At 35.7% G+C, this 24,320-nt stretch overlaps 8 non-coding genes across 8 annotated transcripts; 6 read left to right on the top strand and 2 right to left on the bottom strand.

The window, feature by feature from the left end:
• Positions 1-2,600: 2,600 nt before the first annotated feature.
• Positions 2,601-2,672, bottom strand: Trnag-ucc (transfer RNA glycine (anticodon UCC)). Its single transcript has one exon. It is a non-coding gene; the product is annotated as a tRNA-Gly (tRNA).
• Positions 2,673-4,478: 1,806 nt separating this feature from the next.
• Positions 4,479-4,550, top strand: Trnag-ucc (transfer RNA glycine (anticodon UCC)). The gene has a single exon. It is a non-coding gene; the product is annotated as a tRNA-Gly (tRNA).
• Positions 4,551-6,577: 2,027 nt separating this feature from the next.
• On the bottom strand, positions 6,578-6,649 carry Trnag-ucc (transfer RNA glycine (anticodon UCC)). The gene has a single exon. It is a non-coding gene; the product is annotated as a tRNA-Gly (tRNA).
• Positions 6,650-13,195: 6,546 nt separating this feature from the next.
• Positions 13,196-13,267, top strand: Trnag-ucc (transfer RNA glycine (anticodon UCC)). Its single transcript has one exon. It is a non-coding gene; the product is annotated as a tRNA-Gly (tRNA).
• Positions 13,268-13,398: 131 nt separating this feature from the next.
• Positions 13,399-13,470, top strand: Trnag-ucc (transfer RNA glycine (anticodon UCC)). The gene has a single exon. It is a non-coding gene; the product is annotated as a tRNA-Gly (tRNA).
• Positions 13,471-13,601: 131 nt separating this feature from the next.
• On the top strand, positions 13,602-13,673 carry Trnag-ucc (transfer RNA glycine (anticodon UCC)). The gene has a single exon. It is a non-coding gene; the product is annotated as a tRNA-Gly (tRNA).
• A 3,643-nt stretch (positions 13,674-17,316) lies between these two features.
• Trnag-ucc (transfer RNA glycine (anticodon UCC)) lies at positions 17,317-17,388 on the top strand. The gene has a single exon. It is a non-coding gene; the product is annotated as a tRNA-Gly (tRNA).
• Positions 17,389-17,519: 131 nt separating this feature from the next.
• Trnag-ucc (transfer RNA glycine (anticodon UCC)) lies at positions 17,520-17,591 on the top strand. The gene has a single exon. It is a non-coding gene; the product is annotated as a tRNA-Gly (tRNA).
• The last annotated feature ends 6,729 nt before the right edge of the window (positions 17,592-24,320 follow it).

Below are 24,320 nucleotides of genomic sequence, written 5' to 3'. Positions count from 1 at the left end.
CCCGATCCTGTGCAGTCTCTGGCCATTCCTTTAAAAAGGAAGGCATTTATTTGCGACCAACTTGGATCAATTCAAATATGTGTGCTTTAGAGCGATAGTGTAGGTTTTTACCAAAAACAGTAGGAGTAATTGCTTATCGAAAATGTTTTTGTGTTTAGGCACCTACATATAATTGACCCCGAGAAAAATGAACCCGGGACCATGGCCTTCATAGGCACACAATTTGTATTGGATATCGATTCTTCGCATCTCCATTTTGGCGCAACTTATATATGGATTGCCAGAGTATATCACTGAAATCTCAAACACCCCTGAAACAACGTCACCGAAGCCGTGACCTACTGAAACTGTAAACTGGGCCTGTTCGTAAATACGGATAAAAGTCGCCCCCGGCTCCATTCCGGACAATAAAACAAACGTCTGAATTTTAATGGTGAAATGTTTTTCGAAGCTCTATTCAAGCATATTTTGTAATAAAATTGAAGTGCTACGGCCATGTAAACAGGTTCTTCTTCGTAAAGAAAACACGGTCAAAATGACATAGGTATATGGACAAAATGCTTATTTCGAAATTAGCGGACTGTAGTGAGTTTACTGACACGGCAACTGCCATTTTGTAAATTCTGCGAGGTAGTCAAAGTTTCCACAGTGTCAACGTATTACGCCCGTATAAGTTTTATAATATCTGGGAGACCGAGCTTTGCTCGGAAAACATATAATAACTCAGAAATGTGCATTTTCCCAGAGATAAAACCTAGCTAGATCGATTTTTCGCCCCCGAAAACCCCCATATAGCAAATTTCATCGAAATCGTTAGAGACGTTCCCGCGAGATCCCCGAAATATATATACATATAAAAAATAAATAAATATACAAGAATTGCTCGTTTAAAGTTATAAGATTATACATGGTTTCTTTGATATTTCGGCGAATTATGTGTAGTTTATTGTAATATTTTTTCAATCTCGAGACCAAATGATATTAGCAAATCATTTGTCGTAAATTTAAATATATCATATCGTCTAGTACTTAAAACACAAGCCTTGTTGAGCTTACTGTAGGGCTAGGTCTGTGCAAGATCGCCCCAAAATATATATTTATTTAATTATTTAAAAAAAAGAAGTTTCTTTTCGTTCATTACATTTTATTTTGACTTTCTCTTATGTCTGCAATATCTACATAATTCTCGTTTGTAAGTACGTATAGTCAGTGCCCTAAGATAAACAAGTATCCACGTTTCTGTAGGTACTTACAGCTAATATGGCGACTAGGTACTTAAGTTGGGGCACTTATAGGGCTCATTTAGACGGCGCACGAACTCGCATGCGATTTTAGTTACATTGCGGACCATTGAGGTTACAACAATTCAGCGGACCGATCAAATAACGCAATGTAATGAAACTCGCATGCGAGTTCTCGCACCGTCCAAATGAGCCCTTACTGTACAGCAACACGGCAGGACTGACTCGAAAGCCCGAAGCCATAAACGTCCATTCCGCTCGATATCAACTATACCGATCAATCAATTTAATCCCAGCAATCAGATCACAGTTAATTCTTCACCGGCTCGACCCGGATTAAGAGCCGGATGTGCCGGATATGTGCCGGATTTCGATTGCTACCAAATGGGGGCTTAAGAGGTGACTGGAGCTGAGCTAGCTGCGAATATTTTTTATTTAAGTAAACAGGGGCGTTCCGCAAAAAGGGCTATTTTGTCGGGAATGATGCGTATGAAAGCTATCTTAATAAGTAATAACTTGAAGAAATTAGTATTTTACTCGTAATACCGTTCAACTTTAAGCTAAGTTATCAAACTTGTAATGTAAGATATCAGTTACTTTAGCTTTATCAGTGTTAAAAAAATAGCTTCACCTAAGCTTCAGCTGTACCTAAATCGAGACCATGTATATGTAAATAGACCAAATTACACCAATTTTAGTTGAGAAAGCCGACCAACTTAAAATTGCTTGAGTTACAACCGCCCTGTGACTTTTAGTGAGAAAATTAGAAATAAAAACTTCATGTGTTTTTCAAGTCAAATAATTATAGCGAAAAACTCATAAGTAAAAATAAGGTCCAATATAGCTCCTTGCGGAACTCCTCTGAATATTTCGCTAGCAAAGTTGGCTACGACTCAATATGCAGAGGATTTTAGATCTGCAAATTTTGACCAAATGTAAAAGACGTTAGGGTTTGGCTGTGGTCCAGCGTATGGAGATAGCGTTTATTGGCTCATTTGGTGTTCTCCAACGCTATGGGTTGTTTTATAAAACTATACACTGTTGTGGCTGGTAGGATAGTTCAGGGTTTGAAATCAACTTTCATTTTTACAATACGTTCACTGCAGAATAGGAACAAGGGTTTTAATAGCTGCAGAAAACGGGTTTAACATTACATTTTTGAGGATTAACTTAAATAAAACGTGCGTTGGCCGAGAATCGAATTCGGATCAACTGCTTGAAAGGCAACTATGTCGACCTACCACCAACTAATTAATCTGATAGTTCAAAACAATGATTCAAAATTGTGTTTATGTTTAAGTCTTTAAGTAATTAACTTTAAATACCTGGTAATTATATGTAAAGGAAGTGAAAAAGATATGCGTTGGCCGAGAATCGAACTCGGATCAACTGCTTGGAAGGCAACTATGCTGACCATTACATCACCAACGCATCTGTTATTTCATCCGAATATTTTCTTTAAAATACAACAAGTACTTTTAATTAAAGTAAGCTGAATAAATAAAGCATCTTTAAATATTACTTTATATTCGAAAAGTTCAACTCTATTCTCGGCCAACGCATGTCTTTTTAATTTTGAAGGTACATTTAATTACTAGATATTTAAAATTAATTACAATAATTAGAACTGGAATCTGCTATTACATACATTGAAATCAAGAACATTCAATTTACTCTGTATTAGTGATTCATGTAATATCAATAGGATTAAATACATCCATTCGTGGGGTATTAACAAGGATTTCATAACATTTCAGTAAATCAATGTAAATACCAGGCTCATTAAACTAATTGAACTGTCATAAGTCACAATTATGAAGCGGCCGGTGTACACACAGCAATACTCTGTAACTGTCCATCGGTGGATCTTATTACAAAAGGCATAAGGTCCACCGATGGTGAGTCAAGAGTGTGAGCGATGGTAGATCGAAATCTGTAGAATTTCCCCAACTTCACCTTCGAAACTTCACTCCGAAATTACAAATTTGAAGGTTAAAGGTCATTGATAATTTATTAAACATCATTTTCTAAGCTCAAACAAAGTGCTATAATTAAAATTAATTTTCCAGTTCTATTTTAAACGGCGACAGTCAGGCAAAAACATATCAACGTTTGAAGATGTTAGGAAATCATGGAATTTAATGGGAAGTTAGGATCGATCGAGCTATTTTAATTTATTCAAGTATTGTATTTATTCAAGAGAAGAAAAATGATGAACATTTTTATATTTTTATATGTCAGGGCTTATAATCTCTATGGTGACCTGCCACCGACTGACTGACTAGCTAACTGGCTTACCTATGTATATGCATTTGGAACAATATACATTTTTAGTTAAAATATTGTAGTTTTAATTTTTCATGATAATTTGTTAAAAACGTGCAAGTAAGAAAACATTCTTGAACATTATTTGTCAACGTACACCCAAGTTTAATTTCTTCAACATCTTTCTACATTCTACCTACATCGTTTACCAATTTCCTGGGCATTAGCGGTGGATTTACGAAGTTCGAGAAAACGAGCACCAGGTGGCGCTGCAAAATGTCTCCCACATTGTGAGCTCAGTTTATGTGCTCAGAGATTATGGAATAAAGTCTGAAAATTTAAAATTTATATTACCTTGCGCCGGAGATTTTTGGAGTAGAAGATTGACTTTATTTAGTGTATACGAAGGCAGCTTAAGGAAATTGCGAGCTCGCATCTGTAAATTCTGTTTCTTCAAGGTATATATATATGATAGTAATTAAATACAGTAGAATCCGTAATACAATCACATTTAATACAATTTCTCGCGTACCTAATTGGCGTACGTCATTTTACATATTGGTCCCTGCAACTTGTTTTCGTACATTATTTTGTTGCTGGCTGTATTTTTGATACATTTGCGGCAACAATGTTGCAATGCTGACGCAGTATGAATCCGAATGGTACCTTAAATAAGAAACACAAACGTAACCTCCTGTAGACTGATTACTATTTCACAATCGTTGATTGATGCTAAAATGTCTTTATCATTTTACTTTTAAAATAAATATTTATTTAATTGTCTACTTACATTTTATAATTTAACAATGTTAAATAAAAAAAAAACTTTAAAACTAACTATAAACTAAAAATAAATTGTCCAAATCTTAGCACGGGTCTGTCCTTGTTATATTTTCACAGTTGAACTAATAATCTTCGAAACAAGTCAATGAATTCCTTTAGCGTTGACAAAGTTTGATGATTTAGACAGATGCGTTGGTGGTGTAATGGTCAGCATAGTTGCCTTCCAAGCAGTTGATCCGAGTTCGATTCTCGGCCAACGCATATCTTTTTCCCTTCCTTTACATATACATAATTACCAGGTATTTAATAGTTAGTTAATGCGCAAGAGAGCTCGTACAATAGTCCTTATACATATGTCTTCATTCTTTAAGATTGTAATGCGTTAAATTTACCAACGTGATGAAATTCCTAATTTAAATTGCTACATTTATCATCATTTTCATCTTGCATCAACAATTAAAGTAAAACTGTCCCCATTCACGAAATAACCTTTATGGATATCTGTCTAGCAATTGAAAATTAAAGTTGGCAACACTGGGTGAAGCATTCAAACGCAATCCCAATCACTGTTCCGTCGTCACGCCAATTTCCCATTGTTCCGTAATATCGTTATTTGCCTGCGCGATGAATTGGACAGACAGCATGTTTCAAATGCCGTGGGTAACATGACACTTCAAACAAAGGCGATACTATCGCTAGGGATAATTAATTTACAGCGACTTTGTAGCAAAATTTAGACTTTTGACGACTCAAAATATACCTCATTATATTTTATTTCTGTAACTTTTAGTAGCCGAATAAATACATAGGTACGTTTAGTCATCGTTTCCATAAAATTTATAGTCGCACATTAAATTGTGCCCATAATATACAGGTTGAAATTTTATTCACCAGCCAGACTGCGTAGTGAATTTGTAGGTCATACCTATTGAACAACTTTTATATAATGGGACCAATGCCGAAATCGCGAAATAAATTGTCTGTTTCATACATTCCGGCTGATGCGACGGCGCTGATTTCTATGGGACATTCAATATTTTTATATAAAGAACACAAACAGTCACAAAGAATAGAGAATACAAATGGATAGGTCATTTCGAGGTTTAAAGACCCGAACCCTTAAGACTCGAGGCTTAACGCCTCAAAGGCGGCAAAGACGATTTCTTACATCCATACGCGTAAAATAAATAAATACAATTCTCAAATATAGTCGAGTCTTCAAGACTTACGAGTCTTGAGGGCTCGAGTCTTTAAGCCTAAAAATAAGCGTTTTTCACAACACTGAGTACAATGTACACTACTTAACATACCTACTTAAGAAACAGAAGTGGAGTTCATTATTAAGTAGTTTTTTCGCGTTTTCTGTATTGGTCCTATAATAAAAGTTGTTCAGTATGACCTATAAATTCACTACGCAGAGCAGAGTGTATTTGATAATGATAACAAAATCTACCTAGACTTAATAACTAAATATGTCGTTTGTCAGAAATTTGACGCATAAAATGTAAGTATATTTTATGAATAAAACATTGAAATTGAAATATGGCTGCTGAATAAAATTTCACCCTCTATTAGCAACTTCAGTCGTCTGGCAACTTTTGAAAATCAGAGTTAGCAACACTGGATTGAAGCATCAAACGCAATTACTGTTCCATCCTCCATTGTTCCGTAATATCGTTATTTGCCCGCGAGAATTGGACGCTTTAATAAGCGGCTGACGATTGTGCGGTTTGTTGCGGATTTAATGAATTATTTCATTTGATAAATCACGCTTAGAATAATGAGATCGTCATTTAAAAGGAGGCTTCAATGTGCGTATATTTAAGTGAGGATCGTTGAGATTGATATTTTTATAAACGCGTAAATACGAGTATGAACCTTGTATGAACTGATACCTACTTGAAACTTCGAAAAAAAAAACAGTATGATATGAACGAATTTGTTAGTATAGATAGGTACCTAATTTAATGCTACAATTTAATTGTCACTGTTGTTAATAATATTAATATACATTAATTTGAGACCTAAAAATTTATACTGCACCCCTAGCACATGATTGGCGCGACAGTATCTCGCTGCGAGATAGACTACCCGTCTTTTTCTAAATATGTTAACAAAAGAGGGACGGGTAGTCTATCTCGCCGCGAGATACTGTCGCGCCAATCATGTGCTAGCCCGGCTGAACATGTAATAAAACCCTTTTTAGAAGACGGATTCAAAGACAAAATATCTAGGTAGATTGGTAGCTACCCCTTTCTTTTGCTTTCGCGGAGTCGTCTAAAAATATATGCGTTGGCCGAGAATCGAACTCGGATCAACTGCTTGGAAGGCAACTATGCTGACCATTACACCACCAACGCACCTGTCTAAGTCTTCCAATTTCTTCTTCTTTGCTTAAAGAATTCATTAATTCCGCAGATTACTTGCTCAGCTGAGATAATATAACAAAGACTTCGCAGACCCGTGTCAAGGTTTGGACATTTTCATTTAAAATTATATTTTTAAATCCAGAGTTGATTATTTTTCTGTTTCCCCTGCAAAGGCCCCGTTCGGATTGACACTGTACCAGCATTACTGCATGGCTGCCGCAAAAGGCAGCATATCACTTTTGCAGCAATGCTGTCGGCAGTAATGTTGCGCTGCAATACTGCAATGCAATGCTGTTAGGCAAATTTAGTTATTTAAGTTATTTAAGAAATAGTTTTAGTTTAATTTAATTTATTGTAATGTATGGATCTTGTTATCTGAATTAAATATTAAATAAAATACTGCTGAAGTAATTCTGCCAACTGCAGGAAACGTCCAAAAGGATTCTTCATCTTAATTCTTGGGTTAGGGTTTTATAATGTGGATATAAAAGTAAATATGTATATAAAAACATAAAAAAACAATACACACTCCTTATAAACACATGTTATTATTGTTATTATGCCCAGATATTGAATTTAAAATTCCCTCCAGACTTTATTTCATAATCTGCACACAAACTGCTCACAATATGGTAGACATTTTGCGCCGCTGCCACCTGGGACACGTCTCGAACTTTCGCCGATCCACTGGTAAAAATGTAGACTATACAATACACGATCGGTACTATGTTGGATATACTTGAGTTATTTTCCTTGTATGACAATTTTACCTATGATAACTAGCACCAGACATTGATATATAGCTATGTTACGTAAATGATGATGCCAAGTTTCATATCATTTAAGCATGTCGTTTTAAAATGACACCGTAATTTCGATTGTATGGATCATATGGATGGGAGCGGCTTTTTGGCAGCGGCTTCGTGTGAGTCTTAAAGACGAATTGTGATTAGATAAAGCCACCAAATTCATAATTTGTATGCCGCCTTTTTAGACTGACAAAATTGGTTTGTCAGACTAAAAACATTGAACTTAAAATCCCCTCAACACTATTTCATAATCAATGCACATAAGCTGCTCACAATATGGCAGACATTTCGCAGCGCCAGCCACCTGGGGCACGTCTGAAACTCGCAACACCACAAATGTACGGGAAATTGCCAAACGATGTAGATGCATGCTTCGTGTTGTGTTGTGTTGCAGAATTTAAATTAAGTAAGTATAAGTTAATTTACTGAGTGTTGTTTATGTTAAAAGGGGATGTACTCGTAAATTAGAAAATATACAAGATATAGCGCGCCGCGCGAAACTTGCGACGGAAGGTGACCGTCCGCGCGGGTTTTTACCTTATATCTAACTTCTGTTTAAAATTTTGCTCTGGGCATTATCGTGATATTTTTCTATCGAGCCAAGCCAGAACCTTTTAAGAATTTGGTTGGAGTCTGCCCTATAGTTAGTGAAAACTAGTTTTAATTGAAAAATCCCAGTTAAAACTAGTTTTTACTAGGCCTTACGGAAAACTAGTTGGGAACTAACTTGGGAAAACGCGTTTTCACTAAATCTAGAACAGGAAAGTCAAAGTTAGAATCTGAAACTGCGTTTGACCTAAATACACTACTAGCAAAATGCTAGACCACCAAGCATAACCTCCGTAACTCTTGCAACAACTTCCAAATTCCAAATGGTTTTCAATGGCTGTTAAAATGGGTGGTGGGGAGTGGAAATCTCAACGTAATAAAGCAGAGGATTAACTGTGTTCTGTGGGTCGGAAGGACTTAAGACTTTACAATCCCGTATAAATGGATCAAAGAGATTTAGATAATATTTGTCTTTGGTGCTGTCGGAAGCTATGGACGTCGCAAAGGGGTAGGTTGAGCCGATTTTATTCATAAGTAGAAATTAATCAAAGTTACGCTCTCACTTGGAGTGTTTTTTGTACCTACAGCTAAATAATAATATGAACCGCAAAGTGGTCCGGATCACTTAGGAACTTGCTTTGTGTTTATTCAAAAACTTTATCAAAATAAGGAAGTCCTATTCTTTTGCAACTGATGCCTTTAGATTCAAATTACAGTTATTAAATTGTACAACGGGACTTAATCGCGTATGTAAGTTTTAAGATTTACCTCCGACGTTTCGAGGACGGCGTTGTCCCCATGGTCTCGGAGAAGACTGGCTTAAGTTTTCATCAGCATCTTCTAACCGCGCGAGTTTTTACTTAGGAGGCACTAAGGAGGAACGGGTACAAGGTAAAAAAGTGGCAACCCAGACGGAAGCCAAGAGGAAAACGTCCTGATGTCTCCAGACAACCGGCATTTTTGCCGTATGTAAAAGGGGTAACTGATAAAGTTGACACGGTACTTGGAAAGTACTCTATAAAGACGGTGTACACTCCTTTATTCAAAGTCGCAGGGAGCCTAAGGTCACCGAAGGACGTTATTCCGTACCAGTCACCTGGCGTTTATAAAATTGATTGCAGTTGTGGTAGTTCCTATATCGGAGAAACAAAGCGCACAATAGCAAAAAGAGTTAAGGAACATATTGCAGCTGTCAAGAATCGTCAGGTGAACAAGTCTGCCGTGGCTGAGCATTTACTGGAGTCGGGACCGAACCACTGGATTGAGCTGCATAACCCTAAAATCCTGTCCACGGATCGTCATTTCTACAGCAGGAAAGTACGGGAAGCCATTGAAATCAAAAAACATAGTAATTTCAATCGGGACGAGGGTTTCAAGATCTCATCCACATGGAATCCAGTCATTAGTAAATGTAAACGTAAACGAATATCGACAGTCGATAAATCTCATATCGTTAGTGTTGAGTGTCGACAGAGTGACATCCCTAGTGCGCAAAACGTTCAAGTTGATAAACAAGACCAAGTGCGGGTAGTTCGAAAAACTCGCGCGGTTAGAAGATGCTGATGTCAACTTAAGCCAGTCTTCTCCGAGACCACGGGGACAACGCCGTCCTCGAAACGTCGGAGGTAAAACTTAAAACTTACATACGCGATTAAGTCCCGTTGTACAATTTAATAATGTGTAAAAATCGTGAAAGTGTAAATCAAATTACAGTTAATTTGGTAATAAACATAGTTTCACTCATGCTGGCAAAATATGCCTAGCCCAAGTCCTCTAAAAGGTTACATCGTTCAGTATTATAGTGACTCGGGTCAGATGGGGCTGACACAATTAAAAACAGTGCTAAACGTGTTTCGCCTTAGTAAGTGTAGTAGCACGCGCTCTAGATCACTCAATGTCAGAATTGGTATTCCACCGTGTAATTATTAGGAAAATATTAGGTTATTTCTACTCGGTATCAGAACTTGCGAACTTTTTGAAACCCGCTCTTGAATACCTACCGCAAGAGTTGGCCGGAAAGATCGCAGGCAGCCAAATTAAATTCTACTGGATTATGCAGTAAAATAGACATAATCGTGCTACTCAATTCTCTCGAATATTGGGTACATGGGATGGGGATGGGAAATGGGATGTTGGCGAAATTTCAATGTGGTTATTTTGTAACATTGTCTGTAACACATAGTCAAATTTTGGCAAAAAAAATTGTTGGTTTTAAACACAGACAGAATGTTCAAATTTGGAGTTTATCAAAATAATAATAGCCCGAAATTATAACTAAGTATCATAGAGTTTTCCATCTAAAAACTTGCAGACGACACGTGTCTCTATTGTCAAGGAATTAAGAGTGTATTCAGTAAACTTTCAGTGCAGTGTTATGAGGACGATTAAGTATACCATAAGCTAATTTTTATTATATTAAAATGAACTAGTTATCGTAGTGGATAAACTATGTAAAAATAAATAAGGTAAGAAAATATGGGTAACCAAATTAGATTTCAAACAACTTCATAAAACAATAATAAATATTGACAGTAAAATTATCTACCACAATAAACTAAAGCTACATGTAACAGAATCTGTATATCGGATATTAAATTCTCCGTCGTCCCGATATGATCTTTATAACGAAAATGAAACGAAGCGCAATGTCTGGTTATGTAGCGGCTAGATATCGATTTCTACAAACTTACAGACTATCGCCACATCCAAGGCATAACAAATTGACTTTCACATTTCACCACACGACCTAACGATGAACAAAAGAGTAATGAGAAAAGAAACTGCTTTTGAAAAATTTTTGACGAAAAAAAAGGAACATTAGTTGCGCCGCATTCTTCAAGCACTGGCTGGTAAAAACTTTTTTGGGGATGTGATGAGATAGAAAAAAAATTAAATGATTTTTTTTTTTTTTTTTTTGACGTGAGCAACGGCCTGCGTCCGTCTGCGGCCGCGCGCCGCGTCGACTGAACCTACCCCTATGCGGGTTTACCTATACTTGTGTGTTTACATCTTCAATGGGGTGCGCATAGAGTAGAGGAGGCAAAGATTAACCCCTAAAGACACACATTTTGTTTCGCTATGCGTTATTTTAATTAAATGTGCGTCGTAAACTTGAAATGCCCCTCGTAAACTAACGAAAATTCTCGAAAATTATCTATTTTATATTCGCGAATAAATACAGAGAGCTTTTGTTATCACTGTCTTAACTTTGAGGGGTGAATATGTAGGCCATAGGTACTGAACAACCCCGAAAACGAGAAAAAAAAATCAGCTGTTCTGTAGAAAACATTGACTGACTCACCGAAATGTATGAGATGGCAGATTTTTTTTATGATTTCGGGGTTGGCCCCATAGTAAAAGTTGTTCAGTATGACATAAGTGCATGTTCACCCCTCGGAGCTGGGTCAGTGATAACAAAAGTAAACAAGGCAGTTTACCAAAGCAATCAGTTAATCCAAATATTTTCTCGAATCTCGTCATTCGGCCAGGAGGCCGATTATATTTTTTAAATTGGTTACGGTTTTAATCTTGTTTTGACACGACCTTGAAATCGCTCATTCTGATTGGTGCATGCAAAATGCAGTGAAAATCGTGCGTGAGATGTGTGGGTACCAATCATCAAGACGATCAACAAGGTCGTACAAAAATTAATAACTAGAAATATACCTAGTTAAAGAAACAAGAACATTTAATTTTCAAGAAAATCCGTGGAAATTCTTTTTATTGCATTTTTTTTTTATTCCATGCTCCATTCGATCAAACAATTAATACTTGAAGGAACGGATTTGCGTAATTAATATTGGCAGCTACCTCCATTTTGCAAGGCGCCATCTGGCGGGCCTATAAAACAAAAACTGTCGTAAGACGAAAGGTCGTATAATTTCGTCGTCGTTGGAATTTGTATGGAGGTACAACTTTTTGTTTTTGTATGAATGTGCCTTCACTAGTCTGTTAGAAGGCTATTATTTGGATAGCGTAGAGATAGAATTTTAATTTTGTTTTATTTAAAAATATATATTTCCTTTGGTCTTTGAGGTTCATAAGTTTCGTATCATCCAAATAAAATAAAGTATAGCGGGTTATAAATTGTCCAAACATTACTTTAAAAAGTATTTTTTTTTAATCATTAGAACATTCTTATCTTTAGGCAGATTGGCGGGTTTACTTATTCTATAAATAAAAAAGATCTCCCTACGATAAGTGGTTAAATTTGGACTCTTTATTCCTTCAGAGGCTATCTCGCGGGAATCATTTCCCCAGGAGACAACTGGTTATCTAAATGATTATTTATGAGGACTTTTATACGTTGTAATAACTGTAATATCCCTTCATGGCACCATCATCACTACATAGTATAAAACAAAGTCGCTTCCCGCCGTCTGTCTGTCTGTATGCTTAGATCTTTAAAACTACGCAACGGATTTTGATGCGGTTTTTTTAATGGATACCTAAAGTGATTCAAGAGGAAGGTTTATGTATAATTTGTTAACCTGTGCGAAGCCGGGGCGGGTCGCTATAAGGTTTAAATTAAAACTAAACGTGTGTGTAAATATAGCTAATACTAGAGGATAAGAGCCAGGGAAATCAATTCATGATAAAATTAAGCCTTAAAGTCTACAGACAAACTAATCCATTTATTTTTATTAAGAATTTTTATTGCCAGTTTTAGTGATAATTTTGTCCGGGTGGACTATAACTATTAATACATATATTTGTATTATAATGTCAGGAAGCTGCGGTTGCAATCTTCCGGGGACCTCAGGGCGTATGATTAGGTAAATGTATTTTCCCGATCCCCGATGGGTCGAGGACCGGACGAAAAGGGTGAAGCATAATAATTATATCTATCATTTATTCATGACGTCTTTATGTTTTGTATAAGGAACAAGTACAATACTTACCCTTCCATAAACTTTAAAAATAACGATTTAATTTTCAGAACAATCTAATAATGCACCTTTAAAAATGTAAAAATATGGAATACAAAAAAAGATAGACGCATAATATATTTTATAACACTTTATCGACAAATAAATACAAAATTATCCATACATCTTATGACTACTTAAAATAAATCCTAAGTAATGCTAAGCTTCCGCTTGAATTTTCAAGACCACCTGAACAAACTTTGCCATAATTATTTTGATATCGTTTACTGATTACGTCAGCTACAACAGATGCGTTGGTGGTGTAATGGTCAGCATAGTTGCCTTCCAAGCAGTTGATCCGAGTTCGATTCTCAGCCAACGCATATCTTTTTCACTTCCTTTACATATAATTACCAGGTATTTAAAGTTAATTAATGAGAAATAAGAGGTCATTATCGTTCTTATACATATGTCTCGAGTCTAGAGTATTGTATTTCTGTACAACGAAACAGATGCGTTGGTGGTGTAATGGTCAGCATAGTTGCCTTCCAAGCAGTTGATCCGAGTTCGATTCTCGGCCAACGCATGTCTTTTTCACTTCCTTTACATATAATTACCAGGTGTTTAAAGTTAATTAATGAGAAATAAGAGGTCATTATCGTTTTTATACATATGTCTTGAGTCTAGAGTATTGTATTTCTGTACAACGAAACCGATGCGTTGGTGGTGTAATGGTCAGCATAATTGCCTTCCAAGCAGTTGATCCGAATTCGATTCTCGGCCAACGCATGTCTTTTTCACGTCTGTTATATTTAATTAACAGGTATTTAATGTTGATTGATTCATACAAGCGGTCATATTAACGTTATGTACTTATTTATCATGATTCTTGAAGATAGTAATAAATATCTCAGCAGAACAAAACCAATGGTCACCAGCAGCCTTCCAAGTAGTTGATCCGAATTCGATTCTCGACCAACGCATTTATCTTTTTGTTTCGTTTATATTTAATTACCAGGTATTTAAAGTTAATTAATTTATAATGATGAGTTATATTGACGTACATTTACAAGAAACATAATGTTATTATTGCTGGTCAACCAAATCTTGTCAGTAAAAAAAGGCGCGAAATTAAAATTTTCTATGGGACGATATCCCTTCGCGCCTACATTTTTCAAATTTGCCGCCTTTTTCTACTGTCAAGATCTGGTTGACCAAGTATATTTCCATATACACTTTCTTATTTTTTTCAGAAATATTTGCAACCATTCGCATTTTAATAATTTGCCATAAATAACACCAACTATTAAAATACCTAAGTAGCGTTTTTGGGTTACTTAAATCTATGCCTGCCTATATTACAAGTAACAAACTAAGAAAACCAAGATATTGCAACCATTAAACAACACGCGAAAGCTAAAACGGTCACTATTACATACAAGACAATTAAAATACAAAACCACAGTCGTAGGCACACGTTTCTCGATGGATTCGTCTGGTCCACCTCGCTGTACGTGTGTACCGAACCAGACACTCTACTGTACCCGTACATTGTCTTGAGTAAACGGTGTTAACTGAAGAAACTTTAGTCAAAATGTACAATTATCACACTTTCTAACACACTTGCGTAAAGCCGTAAACCAAATGGCACTACACAATTAACATTTCATGACTTGTTACATAATATTCTTTTTGAATTCACATAAGTTACTGAACTTTGTCTTATCGTGCGTATCGTCAGTTTATTTAAAAACTGTGATATCAAATTGCCATCCAAATGCCTCGTGTCAAATAAATCTTTTTACTTTTCTGTTTCGTCTTGTAGTTAAATAACTTTTTCACAGTCCAAGCACAAACTTCACGATTTCGATTTCAAATTGTTTTCTTTTTCTTCACGGTTTCTTACTTCGCCTTTTGTTGTCAAATTATCCTTGTGAAGTATTTCTTCGTCATTGAGCTTGTTTGCGGATACGAATTTATTTTCCTTGTGTTTGTTGGGTTTCACTTATGTTTCTAACGTCGGTTCTGCTCAAATAACGGATCTGAACTAAATAAGGAAAAATTGTTATTGAGAGCAGTTATGACAATAACAATGACATGATATTGCTGGAACAGGGTTTATATTATAGTTGAATGTTGTAATGTTAGAAATATTAACGCAGGTTTATTTTGTCTGAATTGTTTGATTGTAAATTTTGTCTAAAAGATAATAATGCTTCGTCACTTTAATATACGTAATGACATCTATTTCAGTTTATAATTTATATATAAACTACTTAAGAAACACAAATCAAAATATTTAATAAAATAATTTGATTTGTTCCCAAAGTTGAGTAAAAGATAATATATATGTATTTTAATGCTTCATATTTGCTTCTTTCATCGTCCTAGCTTTCTTCAAATCTGTAAATTCCTTCCATGCTTCCTTATTATATTTCATCATCCAAAAGTAAATACAAATAAGTGTCACTGACACCAAATTTACAACGAGATAGCCTAACACACCCAAATCATTATGCTGATGATCGTCAATCAAAATCATCACCAGAACTGGCAAGTAAATAACCAAACCAGTACTCAAGAACGCTAAAGTAGCGATAAGTGCTAATCTTAACTTAGTATTTGTAGTAGATACAATAGCTGACTCAGATTTATACAATGCAAATAACACTCTCAAATACAATAAAAAGTTGAAACATGAAGTAGCTATCCCAAAATACAAGCCGTGAAATTTTAACAGAATAATCATTAACGTTACAAGAATGGGCAGTATCCAAGCAAATAAATTAGCTTTTAAATATCTGTACTCAACAGAGTTATTGAAAATTTTAACAAAATCAATGTAGAACATAGCAGTGGCAGTTACAAGCCAATGGTTGAATACAGTTTGGAAGAAGATACATAAATAGCAGTTTCCTAAACCGGCAAGAGCGAAAGGCGTGAGGAGATGCAGGGAGCCACTGAAGATCATGTTCTGGAAGACGTAGTTGTGGAACCTTCTCCACTTCGGGATGAGGAACCAGGAGATGAGGCCGTAGATGGAGGTTACAATGCCGATGACTGTGGTGCTGATCCAGAAGACAAGTAGGAAGTAGAACGCGCAGTCGTGCATACGCGTGACTATATTATGGAATTTGTCATCAACTGCTTGTGATACTGATAGCTGCATTTTGATATATCACATCACTGGTAGTTTCACTTGTGTACTTGTTTAATGCACTTCTATTCTTGGATGTGTTGTTGTTTATGGTTTTCCTTATTTATTTAACATGTCCTCTATTTTATCACAAACAGTACTAATTTATTTGCAGTCCATAGCGTTTATTTACATTGTTGCACGTTTACATTAGCTTCACTTTTATCTTTTAATAATTTATGACTCGTAACATAAAAAAGTTTTGTTGAAAAACTTTGAAATAAAACAGAATAATGACTTAAAAGTTTTTAACACTTGTGTTCCTTCTTAGATGGATACATCGAGAATAAGGTAATTACACTAATTACATTTAGCTCGAATCATTGTTGACCCTTCAGTAACTTCCAGTGAGTAATATTTCAGTCATACTTACCTCTTTTGCAGATTGCCATTTTATTGTTCTATTCAATGTGTTCTTAATTGTTCCCAATTGACGTATGACTAAATCACGCTAAATGAACGTTATATGGCCTGGGGAGGATGAAGCTTTTACATATATTGATCATTTTGTCGTTTTTAATAGGAATTCTAGCGAATGACGCGGTGTTTGTTCAGACCGAGAGACATTTCGAAGTTACATTTTGATGTCAAAATGATGTCGATTTGCTATCAGTCTCTTGTAGGTCTTTGTGACAATACATGTAGGTACGAACAAGGAAGAGCGAAATGCACAATGCAAAATTAGTAAAGAGTTAACATATATAAACAATATATAAACAACTTACCATCTACAAATTCTACATGGTTTCTAAGATGGTAGCCTCCTCATGGTAAGATGGTAGATGGTAATAGTTACCTCGTTATGATTAGGTTAATGAGATTTTCACCTCACGGCTATTAAAAGTACAATCTGTTAATCAAAAAGGAAACCGGAATCTACCGAAAATCACAAGACAAAAGATCATAACAAATTGAAAACTTTCTCAATCGCATTGAGAAGGCTCATATATGGTGGAAATATTCGCTGTATTGGGTACGGTCTTGGCAGCTCAGATGGCAGAGCACTGGGCTAGCGATCCAGTGGTCGTGGGTTCAAGTTACACCCGAGACAGTGAATTTTTCCACTTTTAATTTGTTTTTAAGCTTAATAGCATCGTTCGCAGACGTTTCTGCTTGATACAACATTAATTGAGAACTCGTTTATTTTCAAGTCTGTTAAAATGAACACTTGAACAAATAAGACGATTTTATATTCGTTTAATGTTGATATTGATAATTTCAGGTGCAGTAACAGATGCGTTGGTGGTGTAATGGTCAGCATAGTTGCCTTCCAAGCAGTTGATCCGAGTTCGATTCTCGGCCAACGCATATCTTTTCACTTCCTTTATCATATAATTACCAGGTATTTAAAGTTAATTAATGAGAAATAAGAGGTCATTATCGTTCTTATACATATGTCTTGATTCTAGAGTATTGTATTTCTGTATAATAAAACAGATGCGTTGGTGGTGTAATGGTCAGCATAGTTGCCTTCCAAGCAGTTGATCCGAGTTCGATTCTCGGCCAACGCATATCTTTTTGAAGTGAAAACTGCTTTAGCGGCGCTGGGCACTTTTTGAGGTGGGGAAAAAAATATAAACTCGAGAGCGTAGGGACCACTCAATGAGATAATTCAATAAAGCTGCATCTTGATGAAATCGCTAATAAAAGTGAACTCTAGTACTGGTGAATAAAACTCAAAATACCATGACCAAATATATTTAGATGCGAGGTCTGCAAGGTAACTTTACAATTTCTCGAATTTTAAACAAATAAAGCTACATCTTGATGAAAATCGCTAATAAAAGTGAACTCTAGTACTGGTGAATAAAACTCAAAATACCATGACCAAATATATTTAGATACAAGGTCTGCAAGGTAACTTTACAATGTCTATTCGAATTTTAAACAATTAGAGTCTGTGCGGAAAGAGAAGAGTCGTAGAATGTATTGGATCCCATACATTTCACGACTCTTCTCTTTCCGCACAGACTCTAATGCTACAAATTTGAATTTCGAATTTTAAACAAGCGTAAGGCCCTATTCGCATGGCAGCTTTTTCAACGCGCGTTAAAAAAGCGTTTGAATGATACATATATATAAGGATACATTAATTCACACGACTGCGACTGTGACTGATGATGGCTTGACCGTCTGTGTAAAATAGCGAAAGAAAATGAGTGAGTACTTTATAAATATACTAGATGAAAACCCGGCTTCGCTCGGGTGAAATGTAGATATTTCTGTAGTTATCGGTTCTCAAGGAATATTAAAGGCAAAGCAAGGCATAGATTTGTATAGCATCAATCATTGTGTTTAATAAATATAAGAAATTAAAACTGCAAAAGTCAAGAAAAAATATGTTGACATAAGACGTAAGACGCTTCGTAAGACGGACACGTGACCTGATCAAAAAACTGTTACAATGTCATTGAGTTTTCACTTCTGCCGGCACTCCCGGAGTGCAACCCGTTGCTTGTTTTTTTTTTATAAATTAATCTGTCATATTAACAAAATCCGACGTTAACCTTCTATAAAATAGCGTATGTACTCTCATCATAAAGTCCGGCAACGCAATTGCATCCCTTCATGTGATGGTGTCCATGAGCGACGGTAATCGCTTACCATCAGGTGATTTGTCTGCTCGTTTGCCTCCATCACAAAAAAAGCTAGTGCATACTATGAAAAGCTAGAAATCTACTAAGTTTCAGTTAAACTTGTTGAAAACGACCTGAAGTTACATAAGTTACGTAACCAACTTATTAATTAACAAAACTAACCTAACGTCACTCAAAACTGTAGCAGCGTCTTGCGTCTCTTTCTCTCTCGTTGGTTTTGTATGGCGCCGTTTCATGCACTTCAGTCGCAATGCTGTAATCTATCGATTGTACGCTGTTGGTACGCGAGGGATGGCGGCGGAGGATCTATCTTAAGATGTGTTTAAAACAAAGAGCCCAGTTTCAATTTGAAAGTGTTATAAGTAATTTGCTTTTTAAACATAAGCGAAATATATAGGTATTAAAGATTTTTATCACCTTCATATTATTAGCCCAGCCCTGTTTTCGGGGGCAACAACGTAATAGTGCTAGTGAGTAATTTAATTATATTTAATCACCATAATAACAAGAACATTATAAGAACTGAAAACAATATCAATACAAAATGTATTGGTATTGTTTTCAGAGATATTGTTTTTTTTTTGTTTTTAGGGTTCCGTACCGCAAAAGGAAAAAACGGAACCCTTTATTATTTATTCTTTTATTATTTAATTCTTTATTATTTTTAGGATCACTCGCGTGTCTGTCTGTCTGTCTGTCACAGTCTGTTTTGTCAGAAACTATTGGACCAATTAAAAGGAAATTACCAATTAACAATACACACATATAAATTAGTGACCCAAAAATGGACATGTAACATAAACAAATGAATTTTATACTTACATGGGGGCCACTTTTGGGGGGTAAATGAGAAATATAAAAATAAAGCTATTCATCTCCGAAACTACTGGGTCTAAAATTTTGAAAAAAATACACGAAATAGTTCTTTATCTACTACAGATGACAGGAAAACCTATTAGAAATGTGCAGTCAAGCGTGAGTCGGACGTTACGGAGTTAATGTTCGGAACCCTTGGAACGCGAGTCTGACTCGCACTTTGCCGGTTTTTCCATTGTCTGATTTCACACATTGTACTAACACAATATATCTTTAGACAAATCTTGGGATGCATAATCGCTTGTGCAGGCTTAGCTAATAGTGCATAGGTACCGACGCTTGTTACTGATTCTATACATTGGTTTCAGGTTAGGTTACGGATTCTGCTAATACTGGGTACAGTCGCCATCAGATATATCGGAGCGGCTAAGGCGCCCAGAAATATCTGAACATATACCGTCTCTATTGTCAGGGCGTTAGAGTGCGTGTTCACATATTGTGAACACCTTGGCCGCTCCGATATATATCTGATTGGCGACTGTACATAAATCCTATATAGATTCTCTGCTGACATAGCAATGTAATACAATACAATACAATACAAATACTCTTTATTGCACACCTCAATAAAATAAGACAATACAAATAAAACAGAAATACAAACAGAGGTAAACAACAGGCGGTCTTATCGCTAAAAAGCGATCTCTTCCAGACAACCTTTAGGTAGCGGAAATTAATAAATTTACATATGTCAGTAGGTGTTGCAAATGCAACGAAAGAAACCTATCACTAAATACATCGAAAACAGACAAATTACCATGCAAATAAAAATAAACAAAATAAAAATACATATACAATACATATATACACATACTTATGTAATGAGTTAATGGCTGTACTAAATAAATTAAATGACTGTAGTAATTACATTTAGATTTCTTTATTTTATTTCATGAAAATGAAACTATAAATTACATAGCGTAGGTACCTATTATATTTAATTTTTAGTACTTGTAGTTTTATATCGGTTTTATTATTATTATTTTGTATTGTTTGTAGTTTAATGTGACTAACCTTAATTAATTTTAATATTTGTTGTACTAACAATTATGGATCTATTGGATTCGAATTAAATAAATAATTGAAATTGAATTGAAATTAAAGCCAGCAGCTGCCAATAATTTATTAATATAACGCCAATTACCAATTACCAGGATTCGAAACCAGGACCATCGGCTTCATAGGCAGGGTCACTACACTCACTACCGACTAGTCCAGTGGTTCCTAACCTTTTCAGTCCGGTCACCCCTATGACTAACTAGGGAACCGATTTTACCCCTCCTCCCAATGGTAATAAAAAATAAAACGTGTAAGTTTGTTGTATTGTTATATTAGGTTAGCTTATTACCCCCGTAAAATACCAGTTTTACCCCCACGGGGGTAATTACCCCCAGGTTAGGAACCACTGGACTAGTCCGATGGTTAAACACCAATAAAGAATGAGCAAGATGCGCGTTTGATAGGTATCAAAATGACATCAAATTAAAATCAAATATATAAAAGAAATCATCCAATATTTGACCCTTACAGTCATAACCATCTGTTCGTAATCGGGGATCCAGATGGTGACAGTGACACGGGTAACATATTATATTGACCTCTAAATTCAAACAGTATATTTAAGGATCTAAGGGAATTTAGGGCTTCACATTGTAATATGGTCTTTAACACATCTGCTCCCAAAAGGGTTATTTTAAGTGTCACAGTCTACTCAGTGACTTTACAGTACCTATTACTACCTTTACTGTAAACTTTACGTACATTAAGATGTTACTTGAATGTCCATGTCGAATGTCATGTTATTTCAAAACGTCATTTTAAAATATGAACGTAAAAACGATTGTATGGTGGCGGCTCGGTTCGTGTGACTCTTAAGCCAGCAGTTTTAGTCTAACTAAAGTTAGGGAGCGTTCAAGTATTACGTAACGCAATTTTTGGACATTTTTGACCCCCCCTCCCGCCCATGTAACGCGCCGTAATACTTGAACGCTCCCTTACCATGTCGCAATTCAAATAAAACCATTTATTATTTTATGTTATTTTATGTCATGTTACGAAATATCTGACAGCTTTCTGACGTCAGGACCATTTTTCATTATATTCCAAACAATTAACATTTAATCTTTCGGTTATAAATAAACTTATTTCTGTAAACCCTCGTTCAAGAGGCTCTTGAGTTCGAGTACGGAGATATAATGCATTGCTTTCTTTGAACTGCAGTCACAAGTGGTTCGGTTATGTTGGTTTGTTCTTTGACGGTGAAGTATTTAATTAACGTGCTTTTTATAATGTCAATTAGTATCGGTTAAGTTGTATTTTGGTTTTAGAATAGGAATAAAGTCCAAAATACTAACGGAATATTTGACGCCTAAGACGACTCGTGTCGTGGCTTCTTCCAACATGACATAGACCAACTGACTGACTGGCTGACTGACATACATATTTGGAACTACGGACATTTAAATTCAAAATTAGACATGACAACGACACGACAAAATAAGATCAGTTCACGACGGACAGCAACCAAGACTAGACAGACTGTTCAACTGGGTTTACTGAAATGTTTCCAACGTAGACATTGCTATTATTTTTGAGTAGGCCTTTTGTGTAAGTAAATTGGTACAGTCAGCTGCAGAGAAAAAGCACCCCCTCTGCATAGAAATTTATATGCAAAGCTGCTAAGCTAATAGTATTGCTGGCTGTACCTAAAGTCTATTTTTTATTCGGTAGACTAAAATGACATTTCATAGTATGAACAGCATGTGTCATTTCATACTATGAAATGTCATTTTAGTCTACCGAATAAAAAAATAGACTTTATGTTATAGAATTTTCATAGTATATGTAACTGCCTTAACATTGCCAACATGTCAATGTTTGCCTGCACCAGGCGTGGCTCACTCCGTGACGTCGTTTCTTCGCTACAAGGACCTACAAGTACATGCGGCCCCATAGTAATTTCCGCGCACCGCTACGGAACGGAATGCCTGCTCGCGCTTGCGCCACCTAGCGGTCATATCTGTCGTATAGACGCGTTTTGTTAGAGAGTGGATCTTCTGTACCTAGTAGGTACTAAATTATTTGGTCTGTGCCTGCACTTTGATTTTCTACCAAACAGTAATAGATCGAATTCTTTATAGAGTCTGTGCGGAAAGAGAAGAGACTCTAATGTTAGCCTTTCTTATATTGTATCTTCTATTTTAGACAAACAGTGCTTTGTTGCACAGATAATTACCTGTTATTTCTGTCATTGGCATTTTTCAAAGAAAAGAAGTAGTTTATGTTGTTAAAACGCATTTCTTGTGAATGTTATTATAATTGCGACGTCAACCGTGACTCCCCACAGAATGCAATGATGACACCGATCATCATTCTATACCAACAACCAGTCGCTATAGAACCTTGTCACATTACCGGCCTTTACAGACATTTAGAGACCTCATGTGTGTCGCTCGTTGTGACAGAGTCCCATAATGTTTTATTAAATTGTGTGACTGTTCCGCGTCGTTGGGATAATGATGTCATTTTCGTATATATTTTAGAAAATTTGGAACTATTTGGGGTCTCATTTATTTTTCCGGATGTACGGTGCACGGTTTGATTTGAAAAATAACATTAGCTACTTGCATGCCTTGTGATTTGTAACATTTGACTGTAAAAAAAATCTGAAAATCTGTGATGTTGAAAATCTTTACCCACTTTTACGTACAGACCTGCAATAATATGTTACACAATGAAGGCCGCAAAAATATCTGACACGATTTTATTTGTAGAGCCATAAGAGCGTGTCACATACTTTTGCGGCCTTCCAAGAGTAGGTAACATAATAATATTATTGCAGGTGAGGTTTTAAGATGGTCACATCTTGCAAGCTAAATTTAAATTTCCGATGTCCGGATGAGCTGAAATTTTGTAGGTACCAATGTAAATTCGATGATAATATGATGATAATGCAATGTTAGTCATCTACTTGAAGATTAAGCTCATGGAAGATGTCCCTTATAGGGATAAATTCGTTTTTGTGCCTTAATTTCTAGAATATTTATGTGAACCTGTAATAAAAATAAAGTTATTACAGCTACTGCTACTTATGGTAATGTCAAGCTGTTCTCATTGAGTTTTAGCTTGGTAGAATCGCCCCGATGAATAACTTTCAATTACTTACGAGTTAAATCGTGTCTTGTATCGGAAACCTTTTTTTTGTACTAATTAATAAGTGTCATTCTATGGTACTTGCTAACTATGTACTTAAACAAAAGTCACTAGTAAATTTTATTCCTCGTTCAGAGACAATTTCAATATGGCGGTTTGTTTACATAGGTAGTTAGCAAGTTCCATAGAATTACACTTTATAGGCAGTGAGGAATGAGTGTAAAAAAATATAAAGGGTTCACAAAATTTATTAACTTTGTAACAGAATACTAAATTCGAAAACTTTTAAGTACAAATACTTATAAAATAAACTTTAACATAGCGTATGGCATGGCAACACGATTTTAAACATATCATAAATATTGTATTTACATTCCTATAATATATTATGTACAAGATTCACTATATGTAAATATATAATAGATTCTAAATTATTGTTACAACAAGGCACCAACTTAGCACCAGTTTTATATCATAGGACTAATTATTATAATATTGTTAACAGTCTATACATTCCATTGCTGGGTACCTATATATTTACCCATTGTCGCAGTTCAGGGTGTCTAGCCAAGATGCCAATCGTTTGCGCTACGACCACGTAACGATTTCTGTCTC

This window comes from Cydia amplana, chromosome 2 (assembly GCF_948474715.1).
Source record: "Cydia amplana chromosome 2, ilCydAmpl1.1, whole genome shotgun sequence".
In the NCBI taxonomy this organism is placed as follows: Eukaryota; Metazoa; Arthropoda; class Insecta; order Lepidoptera; family Tortricidae; genus Cydia; species Cydia amplana.
Note: the sequence above shows the minus strand (reverse complement) of the source record. Positions and strands in the feature narration are given on the sequence as shown.